The sequence below is a fragment of the Vombatus ursinus genome, unplaced genomic scaffold, assembly GCF_900497805.2.
Source record: "Vombatus ursinus unplaced genomic scaffold, bare-nosed wombat genome assembly UNPS02004577.1, whole genome shotgun sequence".
Taxonomy (NCBI): Eukaryota; Metazoa; Chordata; class Mammalia; order Diprotodontia; family Vombatidae; genus Vombatus; species Vombatus ursinus.
Genome location: NW_020944355.1, coordinates 1,391,612 through 1,410,320, shown reverse-complemented (window position 1 = coordinate 1,410,320; position 18,709 = coordinate 1,391,612).

Below are 18,709 nucleotides of genomic sequence, written 5' to 3'. Positions count from 1 at the left end.
TCTGCCTGTAGTCTGCCATCTTGGCCCAAATAAGGAACTTTCAAAGAGAACCTGAAAAAAATACTGAAAAAGGACATGCGATGAGAGAAAGGAAGAACTTATGAACAGTCATTGTGTTCCCTTGGTTTCTTCATAAAGTCAGGAAAACCTGAGGATAGTCTCCAGTGTGTTGACTAGATATTGACTAGACACCCCTGCGAAGATCTTATGGGAGAAAAGGGCCAAGAGCTCCATGGGGTGGGTAGCCATGAATAAACTGCAAGCTACATCACTAGAGGAAACAGCCCTAAAGATGAGATCCTAGATCCATTGGAGAATATTAAGATGGAGCAAAACCCCAGACAATATGAAACCAAATTTCCGTTGAACACAAATGTTCTCCAACTGATGTTCTATGGTTTCAAATCTTATAACACAACAATTTCCAAAGAATTAAAGGTTCGGTGACTCAAAGGGCAATGGGAAATGCAGGGTGAGGACAGGCAGGACATAGCCAATTTCCAGCAATGCCCTATGTACAAGAAATGCCCTAAAACATGCTCCCAGATGAAATGGATAATCGGAAAAGAATATAGGCGATGGATAGCAGATAGGCAACCTGAGGACTGCCCTGTTTACCCACAAAATGTCAAATAGTCAAGAGAATGGTATACAGCATGTTGAAAGATCCTCTATGGAGAATAGGGACAGGGACACATGATGAAATGATGAGATGGAAGGGCTGGAAGGGTAAGGATTTGCCCTTCTGGATAGAACCCTCATATTGATGACATCATGGATATTCTGAAGTACTAAAGAAACAGTGTTGGGAGAATCCACTGACATTGAAATGGGAACCAAAAGGAAAATGCAGCTTTATGTAAATATCTACATACATTTCAGGAAAAACAAAATCTAATTAGCAGCCTGTGTTTAAATTAGCAAGTAACTGTATACCTTGAAAGAAAAGAAAATCAGTCAGCAGGCCAGGACAAAATGGAAACAGAGATAGGATTATTTAGTGTAATCACACTGGCAAAAAAAACCTGTCATATGACAGTAAAGAAATAGGCTTTCTTGTAGCCCCTTCTGAGCTTCAAGAAACTTCAAAGGCAGCTTTTTATGTTAGGTGCATTTTATTTAATGGGCAGTTTTTGTCCATTTTTGGTGGCACATAAATATACTATGGCACTTCAATAGATCTGTGATCTCAATAATATGGATAACCTTTTCCACCTGCACAGATCACAACCTGTTCACGCCTTCTAATCCTGAGCAATTTTGTTCCATGCCTTTATGTAATTCATAAACCACTAGAAGCTTTCCTACATGCCTTTTTTAATGTTTTGTGGATACCTGTAAATTACTCAGTCGTCCATCTCAGTAAGGAATAAGGGGAGAATAACAGATCACAAACTATATTCTAAAGCAGTACTCATCCAAAATATTTATTCTGATTAAAAACAGAAAGTAGAATATTGAAACAGTCATGACATATGAGACCCAGAAGGAAGTGAACACAGTAATCTAACACATAATAGACCCTAATCCACAAACTACAGGGAAAAGGACTCCCTATTTGACAAGAAATGCCCAAAACGTCTCAAAAACATTTCAGCAGAAATTAGGTCTAGGCTAAAATATTATGCTATATGCCAAATGGATATGACCTATATAGGAAAGAATACATCATAAAAAAGAATAGAATAGAGGGGAATAACATATTCATGATTATAACTAGGGTAAAATTCTTAACCCAACAATGGATAAAGACAGTGATGTAATATAAAACTGACAATTTTGACCTCATAAAATGGAAAAGTATTTGCAAAAACAAAATCAATGCAGCCAAAATAAGAGCTTTTAAGTGAGAGAAAATCTTTGCGTTAAACATCTCTAATAGAAGTACAAGATGTTTAGAGATTTGACACAAACATATTATGAGAATCACCACCCAATATGTAAAGTATCAAAGACCAAGAAGATTATACAAGAAAAGTTGTAAATTGTAAGTTATTAACAACCATATGAAAATATGCTCTAAATCACTATTAGTAAGACAATAACTAATTTATACAGTACTGTAAGGTTTGAAAAATGCTTTAATTATATTATCTTATGTAATCTTCACAATAACCCTGGGAGGTACATATTATTGTTATCCCCATTTCAGAAAAGTAGAAACTGAGGTCAGAGAGTTTAATTTAGTTATCCAGGCCACACAAGCAAGTGGTAGTGGCAGGATTCAACCTCAGGTCTCCCTGACTCCAAGCCCAGAGAAGCACCTGACACATAGTAAGCACTTAATAAATACTCTGTTGATATATTGGCTTGTTGATTCCACTATACTATCTAACTACAAATGTAACTCTGAGGTTTCATCTCAAACTCATCATGTTCAGAAAGATGTTACAAAAGTGGAAATGATCACTTCTGGTGGGGCTGCCGAAAGATAGACATTCTAATAAACTGTTGGAGCTGTAAATTAGACTGAACATTCTAGAAAAGCATTTAGAAGTATAAAGAAAAAAAATCACGAAGCTGTTCATGCCCATTAACCCAGATAGCCTTCTACTGAATATATAGCACAAGAAAGAAATTCCATACATATCAAAATCTTAACAGCCACATTCTTTGTGATGTGGCAAAAAACAAAGTGAACGCCCATCAATTGGGAATGGCTGAACAAAGTGCTATATGAACATAATGGAATATTATTGCTCCCTAAGAAATGACAGGTATTACAAATTTAGAGAGGCATGGGCAGACTCACATGACTGGGAAAGCAATATATAAAATGCCTATGATAACATAAACAAAAATAACACTGAAAAGCAAGTGAAATCTGATAAGTTGTAATGGCCAATCTTGGCCCTGGAGAAGAGATGATAAAACCTATTTCCTCCTTTCTGTAGAGAGATGGGAGAGTATGGGCTGCATATGCTTTCTTTTTGTTTAGGTTGATCATGAACTCTAAAAGGTGGGATGACCAACATCCCAGGAAATGTTATTTCTTGTTATCTCTGTTTACATGTGAACTCTCCTTGCATTTAGTTGCAACTCCTTTGTGTCTTCTGGTTTCATTTATATCAAAAATATAAATTAAAGGTGATTCAGCTCCTTCGGTAGTGTATTAACTTCTCATTCTTTACATCGAGATCTCACATTTTGAGTACTGACAATTAGGTTCATTTTTGAAGACAGTCTCAGAAGCGTTTCTTAGTATTATCTGCCACTCTGCAGCTGCCACTGCAGAAAGAGAAAAAGGAACAGGCAGCATTGAGAGCACTGGAGGCAACCGTGATGCTAGCACTCTCTTAGTTCACTTTAGATATTGAGAAGAAATCAGACACTTATAGGTCATTGAACAGCTAATGAAAGGAGGTTTGCTGTGCATTAACACAGCAAAGGGAAGCAATAATAAGACAGCATTATTTATTTTCTCTGAACACACCCCCAACTCTTTTCACCTCCATATGGAAATGCATCTGGTCATAGGGAGCTCAAGGTGAAGGGCATGATGAAATGCATGGTCTTCACAAACCCACCTAGTTGGAGGGGCCCTATTACCCATGGCTGGGACTTTTCATATCTTTAGGTGATCAGGAAGCTGCAGAGGGAAGCCAAGGCCAACCAGGGTCTGCGGACAATTTTATCTCCTATTAGGAAAAGCTAATCTCTATCAATAGAGGAAGGGCCTGGGCTCCGCCCATATTGTGGGTAAGGGAAAAGAAGCTGCCCCAGAGAAATGTTAGTAAATATTAGTCCTATCACAGAGGTCCACTTTGTATCTTTATCTATTTCATAGTCAACCATGGCCAAGACTTTGTCAATTAGTGGCTAACCTTATGGTTACAAAGGTCTTTCCATTTAGTGAGGTGGATCCGGAGCCAACATATATGGTGGTGTGTCACCTTGCCCACGTACAAAGTCTGTCTAGCATGGTAGAACCTGTTGGAGCTCACACACCTATGCTATAGCCTTTCAGAACTCATGGCAACCTTCATACCACAATGAGGCAGAAGAGCAGAATTCTGTTAAAGGTACAGTTTGGCATAGTTGATAGAACACTAGAGTGAGTCAGGGGACTTGAATCACTTCCCAAATCAAATACATACTATCTATGTTATCAAAAGCAGGCAATCACTTATCCTCTTAAAGCATCACTTATCACCTCTGCCAAACTGGAATAATGATATCTACACTACTGACTCCATAGGGTTAATATAGATCAAGTGCTGTGTGTACTTTAAAGCACTCTATAAATGTGACCAATCATATCAACTACATTTTAGAGAGTTTAGAATTTTCCTGATATGTGCTTTGGACCAATTATCTATAGTTAGATAATAATTCTACATCTGATATGATTTTTTTTTCCATTTTTAGTCCTATTCTTTCGGTAGTATTGAAGAAGGTGGATTTTGTTGACTTTGTAAAAATCATTCTGGTCTATAAATACTGTACTTTTTAACTGCTATGAACCCATGCTATTGGGCAAGATTGATTAAAAAGACAGTATCACCAAAGTTGAGCCACTTCCAACTTCTGACAGCAGCAGCAGAGTTATCTGTTAGTAGCCATTCTGGATTCAGTCAAGCAGTGGAGTCATAAAGTAAACGAATGGGCTAGCTGCATAGACTGGAAAGAAGCAAACTGGGTAGCTGATCTGTGGTCTCATATTGCCCTTTGCTGTGGGTTCCTGAAAATCTTACATCAGATTCATGGCTGGAACTAAAGCACATGCCTGTGTCCCTTGTCAGACATTCTTTTCCAAAAAGGATATCTAATAACTTTACGAAAGTGTGTGCAGCAGAATAATTGCTAGCCTTTGGGGGCTCTGCACCAAGACTCTAAGACTTGAGTGTCTCACTTTAAGATTATAAATCTGCCCCTCTACCTTGCACTTTGGAGGGCGCTACCAAAAAAAAGGAGAGGACTGTTCACTTTCCCTATAGAATAACAAGATATGAACATTATCCACAAGCTCCTATTGTTAAACTAGCTAAGGATGCAAAACCAAAGCCTGGGGCTATATGCTTTCCATATGCAGAAATTCTTTCATCCATTTTTTGGGGGGTAGAACCATGCATGGCTCTTGGACACATGATACTGAACCACAGTATGTTCAGACTGTGCGCATCAGGAAAATATAAGCTACTGGAATGCAAGTAGTATTTGGCTTTTGTCTTTGCATCCCTACCATACAGCATAATCCCTAGTAAAGAGTGGGCATTTAATAAACGCTTGTTGAAATGGATTGAATTGAAAAGAACACAGTTACGTGAAGTCATTTTCAGATTCTATGTGCACCGATAGAAAATCTCTCCCCCACATGTAATCTTTCAGGTCTCTCCTGGCTCTGAATACTTTGATCCTACAGTTTTCTCACTGAAATGTTTCCTGATTTGGGTCACCATACTTGGTTATATACCTTTACAATTTGAGTTATAAGGAGAGTTCCTCCATTCAGCAGAAGCCAAGACTTCTAAAGGGTGAGGTGCCCAAGATATCACCATTTTCCCTATAAGGTTCACTTTTGTGATTACTCCAAACTGTTAATCCTAAGCCACAAGGAGCTTCAAGCCACACCAAAACCAAGAACTATCGTATTTATATGAATAATGGATCCCAAATAAGGGTGCTACGTTACAAGCAGCAGTAAATAATGGTGCCCATTCTTGGATAAACTATCAACAGTAGAAACTGGGGGGGGATGTATACTGGGACTATACATTTCTGATTTTAGGCCCACTCAATAACACTAGTCATTATGTCCTGAGACTCTGAGTAACCAAGAATTAAAGAGGAAAAGAAAACTAAATCACAGGTCAGGCCTATGGTAATCACTTGCAAACTATCCATGACATATCAATCGATTTGGCTACTTCTACCTAATGATCACTGTAGCCAAAGGCAGGCGCTCATCTTGGGATGTTATGGTAATTTGAGCATTTTTTTTAATCTTTGAAGAGGCCTTAGGAATTGATCTGTGGGACTACAGTGGCAGAATAGACAAGAAATAAATGGTCCAGGGGAGCATAACAAATTCTATACAGAAGCTCCCATCGTGGCATACGTATCATATCTACTCGGTAAAACCTTCAGAATCACAGAATTTTAGAGTTGGAAGGAACCCCATAGTCTGATCCATAACTAGACTGAAGGCCCTCTCCAATATTACTCGACGAGGAGTCATTCACCTTTATTTGAGGGCTTCCAACGGCAGGGAACTCACTCCCTCCAGAGGCACTCCATTCTCCTTCTTGAAAACTCCAATTGCTTGCTATTATTTTTCCCCTGACACTGAACTTAAATTTGTCTCTTTGCAACTCCTACTCATGACTCCTAGTTATATCCTCTGGGGACAAGTAGAACAAGTTGAATCCCTCTTCCCTGTGACAGTCTTCGAAATGCTGAGTAACCAGGTTTCCCTCTAAAGTCCTTCTCCTTCACTTTAAATATCCCTAGTTCCCTCAACCTATGCTTGTGAGGTATAGGCTCTATCCATCCAGGACTCGGCCCTCCTCTAAGGACACTCCAGCCACTAAGCATCTTTCTCAAAATGCGGTAGCCAGAACTAAACACAGTTCTCTAGATGTGGTCTGCCAAAGGATTATTTAGTCTTGGAAGCTCTGCTTTTACTATAGGGCCCCAGACTATAGTTTTTTTTTTTTTATTTGTTGTTGTTTTGGCATGCCCTATCACTACTGACTCAGATCAAACAGATTGCTATCTAACCATTTCTATGACATCTTGTACCTACAAAATTGACTTTTTAACCCAAGTACAAGAGTTGATGTTTATCCCTACTGCACAATATTTTAACGTGTCAAGATATTTTTGATTCCAAACTTGCCATCTGGTGGGTTAGCCATTCCTCCTGTAACATCAGCAAATTCGGTAAGCGGTTCAATTGATTACTTTTATCAATCAATAAACATTTATTAAGCATCTACTCCTTCCAGGCACAGTGCTAGGTTCTGGCATTACAAAAGCTAAAGTGAAACAGTCTCAGTCCTCACAAAGCTTACATTCTATTAGGAGAAACAACATGCATTTGTAAAGGCATCTGAAAAACACAAGGCAATTTGGTTTTGTTCCTGGGGTCTGGAGGTACTAAGGAGGCAACAAGGAAAGTCTTCAAGCAGATGGTGATGCCTGAGATGCATCTTGAAAAAAAACAAAGGATTCTAAGAGGTGGAGGTGAAGAGGTAGAACATTTCAGGAATAGAAGAGAGTCTGGGCAAAGGCATGTAGATGGGAAGGAATAAGAATGCCAGTTGGAATGATGCTAGCAAGGTAGGTTCAGGCTATTTTGTGAAGGTCTTTAAATGCAAAATGGAATTTATAATTGCTTCCAGCAGTAAAAGGGAGTCATTAAAATTTACTGAGTAGTAAATTCACACAGTCAGACCTGTGCTTTAGGAAAAATACTTTGGCAGTTGTGTGGCACATGGACTAAAATAGGGAGAGATGTGAGACAGGGAGTCCAATTAGAAGGTTATTTCATTAGTCTACTGAAAGTGTCATGAGTGTCTGAACTATGGTGGTAGCTGCATAAGAGACAAGAAAAGGATAGACATTAAAGATGTTATGCCGGTAGAAATTACGAGATTGACTATTGATTAGAGAAATGCAGATTAAAACAACTCTGAGGTACCAAATCACACGTATCAGATAGGCTAACACGACAGAAAAGGAAAATGATAAATGTTGGAGAAGATGCGGGAAAATTGGATCACCAAGGCAAATGATGGAGTTGTGAACTGATCCAAACAGTCTGGAAAGCAATTTCGAACTATGCCCAAAGGGCAATCAAACTGTGCATACCTTTTGATCCAGCAATACCACTATTAGGTCTATATTCCAAAGAGATCATAAAAAGGGGAAAATACCTACATGTACAAATATTTATAGCAGATCTTTTTGTGGTGGCCAAAAATTGGAAATTGAGGGGATGTTTATCAATTGGGGAATGACTGAACAAGTTGTGGCATATGAACATAATGGAATACTATTGTTCTATAAGAAACGATGAGCAGGCAGACTTCAGAAAAACCTGGAAAGACTTACATGAACTGATGCTGAATGAAGTGAGCAAAACCAGGAGAACATTGTACACAGTAACAGTAACATTGTGTGATGATCAACTTTGATAGACTTAGTTCTCAGCAATGGAAAGATCTATGACAATCCCAAAAGACTCATGATGGAAAATGCTATCCACTTCTAGAGAAGGAACTATGGAGTCTGAATGCAAATCGAATGATACTATTTTCTCTTTTTTTTGTTTTTGTTTTTTCTTCCTCATGAGTTTTCCCTTTGGTTTTAGTTCTCTTTACAACATGACAAACGTGGAAATAAGTTTTAATATGATTGTACATGTATAGCCTATATCAGAATGCATGTCTTCTTGAGGAGGGTGAAGAGGGAGAAAATTTTAAACTCAAAATCTTATGAAAATGAATGCTGAAAACTAAAAATAAATAAAATAAATAAAAATTTTAAAAATATAGAAATAAAACACAAAAAAATAAAATAAAATCCTGCCTTCTGCAAAAAAAAAAAAAAGAAATTACAAGATTGGGCAACTGATTAGCTATATGGGATAAATGAAAGTGAAGAGTTGAGGGACCAAATTTGCAAGCGTGAGTGCATGAAAAGATGCTGGTCTTCTTGAGAGGAATACAGAAATGCAGAAGAGAGGTGGGTTTAGGAGAAAGGAGAAATAATGAGTTCTCTTTTGGAAAGGTTTGAGTTTGAGATTCCTTTGAGATATCTAGTTCAAGATATCCATTAGGCAGTTCATGAAACAGTTCCTGGAACTCAGGAGAGGGGTTAGCATTGACTGTCCTGACCTAAGAATTATCTACACAGCAATCATGATTGAACCCATGGGAGAAGATGAGGGCATCAAGAAAAAGAATCAAATAAAGAAAGGAGATGGTCCAGAACAGAACCTTGGGGTATATACACAGCTTGATGGCATGTTATGGATGATGATACAGTAAAGGAGACTGAAAAGGAGAGATCGGAAAAATAGCAAGAAAATCAGGAGAGAACAGTATGATGAAAACACAGAGAGGAGAAAGCATTCAGGAGGAGAGGATAGTCAACAATGGGAAAGGCCACAGAAAGGTCAAGGAGAATGAGAATAGAGAAAAGGTCATCAGATGTGGCCATTAAGGAATCACTGGTAACTTTGAAAACAATGCAGAAGCTGATTCGTGCAACTCAGACTCAATCAATCAGCGCCCTTACTTGATACTTCTTAGGATGTTTTGAACAATCACAATCCTTGGGCAAATTTTAAAAATTAACCATTTCTAGTATTCAATGTCAGTGGACTCCATCATGTAACAACTTCAAGACCACAAACTTTGTCTTGGTATTTTTAAAAAGTCATCAGTACTAAGTGAGGTTAAATTCGCTAGTGTACTAAAATGCAAACTTTTGGTAAATTAAATAGGAGAACAATAATAAATAAAAAGCAAAGCAGAGCCATTCAATTATTTTCATGCTTCCTAGAAATAAGTAATTATGTATGTTTAGGTTAAAAAAGGGAAGATATCTTATTGAAGCACATTTTATACATACATGGACATTATACAAATGCATGTACTATATGTCCATATAGCACATATATGTATATGTATACATGAAAAATACTTAAGAGGTATATGATCACAATTTTAAGATGAATGTAGCTCCTAAATTTCATCCTTCTACAGTAGATGTGCTGCAGGAGAAGGTAAGTTTTGAGACTCAGAACCATCACTAACAATTTTTACACCTGAGAAAGTAGCAAAGTTAACTTTAACAATTAACTCAAGCCATTGGGGGAGGGTTCCCAAACTCTGTCTCCTGCTGCTGGGGGGAAGAGGAGGAGATATAGTGCAGGATAATTTGAGGCCATTGTTGGGAAGGAGAGGTGGAGTTTTCCATGGGGAAAGGAATTGTAAGTAGGTGTCAAGTACGAGCTATTGAAATATTGTCAGTACACTATAAATGTCAGTCCTTTTTGGGCAAAGCCCCAGTTGCCCCTGTCTACTTCTAGCTCTTAATAACTTTCCAGTCTTCTTTGTCTAAATCAGTCATTCCTTCAGGGAGTTACATTGCATATTGCATTTTTGTGCTTGTTTTCTTTTGACTTTTCTTTTTCTTTCACCTGCCATCAGGTCCTCCCCTCCAGAGCTGCCCATGCCAAGTTTCTTGAATCCCTGGAGGTCACAGATTTCTAAAATTGGCTCTAAGGTCATTTAAGTGGTAGAAGATCCACTAGAATATTTCTAGGACCTTGCCACCAAGGGGTGAGATGTGGTAGGAATATCATTTACCTCCATGTAGGTTAGGGTTAGGTTTTCCCTAGAAAATAGTAAACTAATTGGTCAGGGCAATTAAGTCTAATACTGTTGACACAGCTTCCTGGTCACATAAGTATAAAATCCCAGGGCATGAGGAATTGGGGAAATCTTCAAGCTTGAAACATCCTGATAACTGTGCACACCACTGTGAAAAATTAGGAGATAGGGGATCTGTGCACAACAGAATTAATTCTATATCCTTGCTGAATATATTTTTGATGCTATTGTTTACTAAACTTATTTATGTTAAACATAAGGTGGTCTACAAGTGTCTTGATTCCAATCCTAAATCTGAACCACCAGATTGGTCTGAGTCAAGCCTAGCTCAGCATATTTGGCATTTTAATCTTCAGGGTATTTCTTGATTTCCTTTAACTTATTTTCCTTTACTTATCTAAGGAGAGCTTTTTAACTCTAATGTGGATGAAGTTAATTCAGGAAATGAAGTTTTCTGAAATCCTGAAGCAGAGATCCAGGAAACAAATTGTCTGCTGAAAGCTTCATAGCACTGAAGGAAAGAAATAAGAGATTATATGTCAAAATGCCTTTGGGGGAGAGGGTCAGTTGTATAAGCTCTTCCCAGACTCCTGGGGCATTTCTTCCCACTTTCCATGGGATAAAATAGGATTATTCTGCCTTTTCAGATAAGAAAATGGAGGCACTGACACCGAATGGCTTATCCACTGTCATATACATAATCACTGGAGGTCATCACGTAAAGAAAGGCTGGATGGCCACTGGTTCAGAACGTTATAGAAAGGATTGTTTTTCTGGTATAAGTTGGAGCTACATAGCTACTGAAGTCCCATCCCTTAGCATAGTGCCTGGATAGTAGTTACTTAATAAATGTTTTTTTTTTTTTTGACAGACCAACTGAGCCTTCTGGGATATTACTAACAGTCTGCTCATCTGGATAACAACAGAAATGGACTAGATGACCACTGAACCTCCCTTCCCATTCTAAATCTTAACCCAAGACCCTAAACAGAGATAGAATTGGAATGAAAGAGCTTCCAAACTTCAACAGCTTTCCTCTTACAACAATGAACACATGTCCTTCATACCTCTACATTCTATATATTTCTGGGATAGGATTATTATTTATTTTTTAAATATATTAACAATGGTTCCACTATTATCAGCACAAGTCTGTAGAGTAGATACAGGGCTATAATTGTAACCAGGAAGACCTAGAGAAGTCCCACACATACTCCCTAGGCAGCTAACTGGTACAGTGGATAGAGCACTGGACTTAGAGTCAGGAAATCCCAAATTCAAATCCAGCATCATATACTTACTAGCTGTGTGATATTGGACAAGTTACTTGATCTCTGTCTCTGTCAGGTACCTCCTCTTTAAAACTCTTTTAATAATAACATCTATATCCCAGGGTTTTTCTGAGAATCAAATGAGGTAATATTTGTAAGGCACTTGCAAATCTTTAAAGATAATATATAAATTCTAGTTATTATTATTGTTGTTGTTGTTGTTATCTTGTTACCCTGACCAATTCACTTAACCACTGAGGACCCTAGGCAACTCTCTGATAACATAAATAGCAGAGAACATGCGAACATGCATTGATAGAGGAAGTTTCATGATCGAGAATTTCCATATACAAGTGAAAGTACAGGTCTCATCCCTGTCCTCATTTTAGCGATAGCTCATTAATGATTTGGGGTTATAAAGAAAGAAAATTAAAAGCTTAAAAAAACGAGCCAATTGTAATAGAAGGAAAAAAAATGTTAAGGCTCACTTTTTAAATAGAACACTCTGTTTAGAAGTAATTTAGAAAAGCTCAGAAAAAAAATATTGTTGTGTGGGGCAAAAGAGGAGGCCCAATTTCCAAATGGAGGAAGAATTACTGGAATAGCAAGAGACTTCATGGCTAAAGAAATACCAAAGGAAAGATATATTTTCTGGAAAGCACTCTTGGGCACCACTGTAGATGTGTGTATATTTACCTAATAGGAGAAAATGCTTTCAATCTTCACAACATTTTCAAACTATTTGGACTAGGTTTATGAGTTATAGCAATGGTGAATTTTATGAGTTTATAAATCTCACGAAAGGACACTGTATACTAAGAAGGCATCAAGAGTTCATTCATCTATACTACTTTGCCCCATGGAAATATGGGGTCAAATAAATGCATCTAGTGCCTTCATATACATGGTACAGTGAAAAAATAGACTTGGAATCTGGGTTCCTGGGTTGGAGTCCTTTCTCTCCTATTAACTAGTTTTGTGCCTTGGGCAAGTCCCCTTTTGTCTCTGAGCATTATTTTCCTCATCTCTGAAATGGGAGTAATAATACCTGTTTGTGCTATGAGAATTAAAATGAGACCAGCCTGTAAAACACTATGTAAATGTAAACTTATTAATGAAATGGCCTTGATGTACCCAACATGGTGATCCCATGGATCTGTAGCCTCTTCACTATGGGTACTCCCCTTTAAGGAAGGATGCACATTAGAAACTTCCATTCCTTCCCTTGTGGTGTAATGCCGGTCTGAGCCCTTTTCAAGGTCGCTTATCCACCTTTGGCTCTCACCTGTGACTCCAAGAAACTGGAGCAGGCTCAGCAGCCGAACTTTGGCTAAACCAGGTTAAGGGTAACTGACGGGACTCAAACCCATTAGTGAGTCGGGGGATGTCTACTCCAAGCATATGAAGGCTTCCCCAGCAGAATGGGTGAATGAGGACAGTTTGTTCTAATGGTCATGAAGGTGGTTGAAGCATGTGCTGTGGAACACTTAGAGCTTGGTCAGACATTGAAAAGGCCAAGATCATCCACCATTGCATCCTGGGCCATCACAAGTAGTCCTGATTTTTGTCTTGCCACCGGAATTTGATGACTCAGGAAGAGAGAAGGAGGCTGACAACTTTGCACAACTTGGCTTCACTTAAATCCAATTCACAAGCAAGTCAAGACATTACCCCATGATGTCACTGGTCCTCTTTGAAAATGAAGGATGAATAATACCTGTCTATGTCTTCCCATAAATCTCTCATGAGCAGTACTGCCTTTAGATCCCAGGAGATTGTGTGGATACCAATGGTTCACTGACTACCCATCAATTATTATTTGCTTTCACTATATGACTTGTCCTCCTTTGAATTCTAGTCACACATCTCATTCAGGACTTCCTTTACACTATTTCTTTGTTTATGTTTTATTATAGTCTCTCCACACACCCATTGTGACCATCTTGCTTATCCTTTGGGTAAGTTTTAGTTTTAAATCTTAAGGAACTATAGTGAGGTTCTGTGACTTGTAGACATAGAACATCACTTTAAATGACATTAAAATGACTGCTATTTGCACCAGGAAGGAGTTTAGGCTTATTGATAGAACTGTGTCATTTCCCAAAGGAAAATTGAGAAACAGTCTACAAAAAGTTAGGTTTAGACCAACATTTCATATCATATATAACAATCAGCTCCACCTGGATATATGGCTTAACTATAAAAGGTTATATCATAAACAAATGAGAGAAGAAAGGAAGAATGTATCTTTCACAACTATAGATAGGAAAGAGTTCTTGACCAAACAAAGGATAAAGATGACCAAAAAAGATAAAATGGACAATTTCAATTACATAATATTGAAAAGCTTTTTCACAAACAAAATCAATGCAATTAGAATTAGATGGAGAACCATTAAATGGGAAAATATTTGTGTAGCAAACTTTCCTGAAGGCTTGATATTCACAATGTTCTCTCTCTCATCTAGCAGACTAGTAAAGTTGGCAAAACCAAAAATAACAGCCATTGGAGGGCCTGTGGAAGGACAATGATGCACTTCTGGTAGAGCTTTGGTTGGGTTCAGTCATTCTGGAAAGTAATTTGGAATTATGAACAAGTCACTAAATACATGTACATACAAACCATTTGCCCCAGAGATATTGCTACTAGGTACCTACCCCAAAGGGAGCAAAAACAGAGGAAATGGACCCCAATGCACAAAAATGTTTATAACATCACTTTTTTGTTCCAGGAAAAATGAAAACAAAACTGGTGCACATCAGTTATGGAATGGCTGAAAAAATTATGGTATGTGAATTTGATAGAATATCATTGTGCCACAGGAAGTGATGAAACTTATGGATTCAGAGAAGCCTGGTAAGACTTATATGAAATGATAAAAAGTTAAGCACACAGAACCAGGATAAAAAATGTATGCAATGATCCTAATGTGATTAAAAAAAAAAACTTTGGAAGCCTTAAGAACTCTGATCAGTACAACGATCAATCATGACTCCTGAAGACTGAAGATGAAGCCGCAGAGAGGCATCAAATGAGATATACTTTTTCCACAAATGGCCATCGTGTGAATTTGTTTTGCTTTACTATATTAAGTTGTAACTGGAGAATTCCTCCCCGCCCCCAGAGGAGAGTTGTATGTGACGGGAGTATGCAGTGATAGTGATAACAAAAAAGAAAAGAAAAAAAAAAAGGCATCACCTTGAAACATATAAAATACACAAAATAGAACATAAGGAATTTCATAAGGGGCATTAACAAGCAAGGCAACAGTGGTACTATAGTGATAAAGTCACTATACACTGTAGAAATAACTAGTCCGAAACACAAAGAACCTGGGGCCGTCATCCCAGCTGCCATTCCCATTGGCAGGTTGGGTCACTAGAGATAGGATAAGGCTTTTCCCATCATTTTTACAGGGAACTCTGAGGGGTTAGAGTGTGGCATTTTAGTATTAAAGCTTGAAAGTCCATATTGGTGCACCAACTCCATTGATTATCCATTGGTATCAATTAGCCAGCCAGACTTAATTAGCTTTTAAAAATGTGTATTTACTTAGGGGAGAGAGAAAGAAGAGTTGATAGAAACGATCCCCTCCAAATGGACCACACTAGGCCATCAGCTAGAGTTGTTGCCTTCCTCCTCTGTTTTTGAGTGGATCTATGATTTCACCATGAAGGTGAGGAATAATTTTTTAGCAGTGCAGATCTGGACTTTTTCTGCAACTGACTGACTTAGAAAGTTTCCTGGGCACTGAGAGGTAAGGTAACTTGCCTCGGATTGCACAGGCAGTATGTGTAAGAGAAGATCATCTAGAATTCAAGGCCAGTTCTTCATCAAGTATAGCATACCACCTCTCACAATCTTCCTGGATTTCTAAAACATCTAACATCTCCTTAAAGCTGAGGATCTTGGTTTATACTTATTGTCTATGTCCTACTAATCTATACACACAGTAGTCACTCAAATACTTGTTGAATTGCAGAGATCACATGAGTTCTACCTTACTGTAGTTAGGCGGCAAAGAGGACAGATGTCTGGGACTGAAGTCAGAAAGACCTAAGTTCAAATACGGCCTCAGCCGCTTAATCGCTGTGTGACCCTGAGCAAGTAACTCTGTCTGCCTCAGTTTCTTCAACTGTAAAATAAGTATAATAATAGCACCTACTTCATAGGGTTGTGAGAATCAAGTGAGAAAACATTTGCAAAGCACTTGCACAATGCCTGGCACACCATAGGTGCTTAATAAATGCATGTTCCCTTTCCTTCCCTATTCTAGACTTCTGCCTTCATATATGACGGAGGGTGTTAAAAACTCTAATGTTTTGAGTGGAAGCACTTTGATAGAGAAGCAGGAGTTTTTAAATATAAGAAACTAACATAACGATAACTAATATTCTTCAAATTAAGCTGTGGATATATTTTCATAAGAGGGGGATGAATCTGCAAGAATTCACGTGTGCTAGTTTTTATAAAATTCTATAATTAAGGTTCATAAGCATGCTGGAGATATTATTATTCTGCTTGTTGCTAAGGCAACCATATGTAGTTTGTTTAAAAATGTCATGTCCTCCCATCCCCCATAGAGAGTGAAGGAAAGCTACTTAAAAACCCATTTTGAAAGGAAAAACCTTTTTTCTAAAGAGCTGGACTTTCATTCCATCTTATCAAAATGTACTCATTCAAAAAAAGAGATAGGGAGAGAGTAAAGAGAGAAAATGAGGAAAAGACAGAGTTTTTAATCAATTCATTCATTACTGCTTTTGAGGGATTGTTTGTTAATTCTCCTGTGCTTTGGGGATTCGGGATTTTTATTGCTGTGTTTTGTTTTATTTTTAAGCAAATAAGCAACCCATTTACCAGGCTCCAACTTTACAGAGCTGATTAAACCCTTCTCTTGCATGGAAACAGAAGTACAATTTGGTTGTTATTTTTGTGACATAATAGGTGTATCTGCTTGGAAATCACGAACGATATTTCTAATCACATCTGAAACATTTACCAAACTTCAAGCAGGTAACCAAGCAACCAACAAAGAAATTGTCATTCATTCATTACTGCCACCTTTACCTTGAAGCAGAAAACACACACAAACACACATACACACACTGTGCTTACAACAAAACAGAAACAGCTGGCATTCATTTAACCCTTTAAAGTTCACAAAGTACTTTACAAATGGTCTTATTTGAGCCTCAAAAAGCTAAGAGATGGATACTATAAGCATTATTCTGCCCATTTCATAGATTAGGAAAGAGGCTCAGAAGGATTTAGTGGTTTCCTAGGGTCAAGAAACTAGTAAGTGCTACATGGGATTTGAATGGAAGTCTTCTTAGTCCTGAATGCTTAGGAGAGAGAAGAAGGTTTCTGTAAAGGGGAATCAAGCTTTGATGATCCATTGAAGTTCAAGGTGGGTAAGCATACATGCAGACAAAGGGGAACCAGACAGCAGCATCTATTTCAACTGACAATATTAGGTTAGGAATCAGAAGGTTCAGGCATGAATCCAAGTTCTGCCACTTTTTTTTTTTACTAGTGTGACCTTTGACTTTTCATATCTAAGCTTTAGTTTTATCATCTGCAAAATGAGGAGACTGGATGAAATGACCTTTAAGGTCCCTTTTCCAACTCTAAATCTATGATCCTATAATGATAACCTTCTACACCAAAGGTTATTTATGTTCCTACACCATCCCTAAAGAAGAACCATGGGATAAAAAGCAGGTGGAGAACTAAGATATTCAATTCTCTTATTTAATATGAGAAGAAATCAAGAAGCATGGTCACATGGACAACTGGCAATGTGAAAGAGTGAGAACTGCAAATGAGGTCCTGTGTTCCCAAGTTCAATATTATAAAGAGGCTAAAGAAGGTAGTAATAAATATAGAGATTGTGAATCAAAGAATAAAATCTCAGGATACAAAGAGACAAGAATTAAGGAAGAGAACAACGTTAAGAAATCCTTTTTAGGAAAAGATGCAGAAAATAACAAAACCCCATAAGCATAAGATGTTGGAAAGGAGGAGAGAAAGGGGGTTTTATATTAATCATATAACAAAGACGGGAAAACCAAGAGAGGAGACCATGGAGTAGAGCAATTAGAACACCAAATAAAAGAAAGAAAAAGGCCCTTAAGTTCAGTAAAATTCCAAAAGTAGGTAAAGAACTGAAAAACTGGGGTAGGGGGAAGTAGGGAGGGAACAGTAGGGGAATGAAGGGTGGAGGTAAGAGGGCCTATGGGAATAGGTCTGAATTAAAGTAGATTATACAAAATTAATCATAAGGATAAAAAAAACTGAATAAAAGGAACAAAAGAAAATCCTAGTTTGGAAAAATAATACGAGAAATTAGGAAAATAGAAACAATTTATAACTTTAAATGTGAGTGGATTTTAAAATCTGATATAATAAAATAGTTGTAGATTGGATAATAAAACAATAATTTACTATCTGGTGCTTATAAGACAACTAAAAAGCAAAGATATTTTTAGAACAAAAATAACAAGCCAGAAAAAAAATTACTATTCAGCAGGTAATGTCCCCCAAAACAAAACAAAGCAGGAGTTGCAATCATGCTATAAAACAAGGCAAAAATAAAAATTCAGAATATCATGAGACATAAGGAAATTACATTATGATTAAAGTAACTGGTGAAAACAAAAAAAATTAAATCTATATGCTCCAATTTCTATAATAACTAAATTTGGAAAGGAAAAATGAACTGAATTGAGAAAATTGCAAATAGTAACAATAATATGGGAGACTTAAATGTTCTTCTACTATAAATAAATGTAAAAAGGAACAAATAGTATGCACACCTTTACAGGACAAATGTAGCAAAGCTAATAATCAATTCAGGGAGCATAAGCAAAAGATTGAAATGGAGATTTAATGAAATATTAAACAGTAAGTGGGGTCAAAGAAAAAAAATCACGGAAACAAGTAATTATGTGAAAAACATTAATAACAACAAAACAGCAAGCCAAAATTTCTGGGTTGTAGCTAAAGCAGTACTCAGAAGCAATAGTCCCAAAACATTCATCAGGAAAATAAAAGAGAATTAATTATCTCAATATGCACTAAAAATGAGAAATCCAA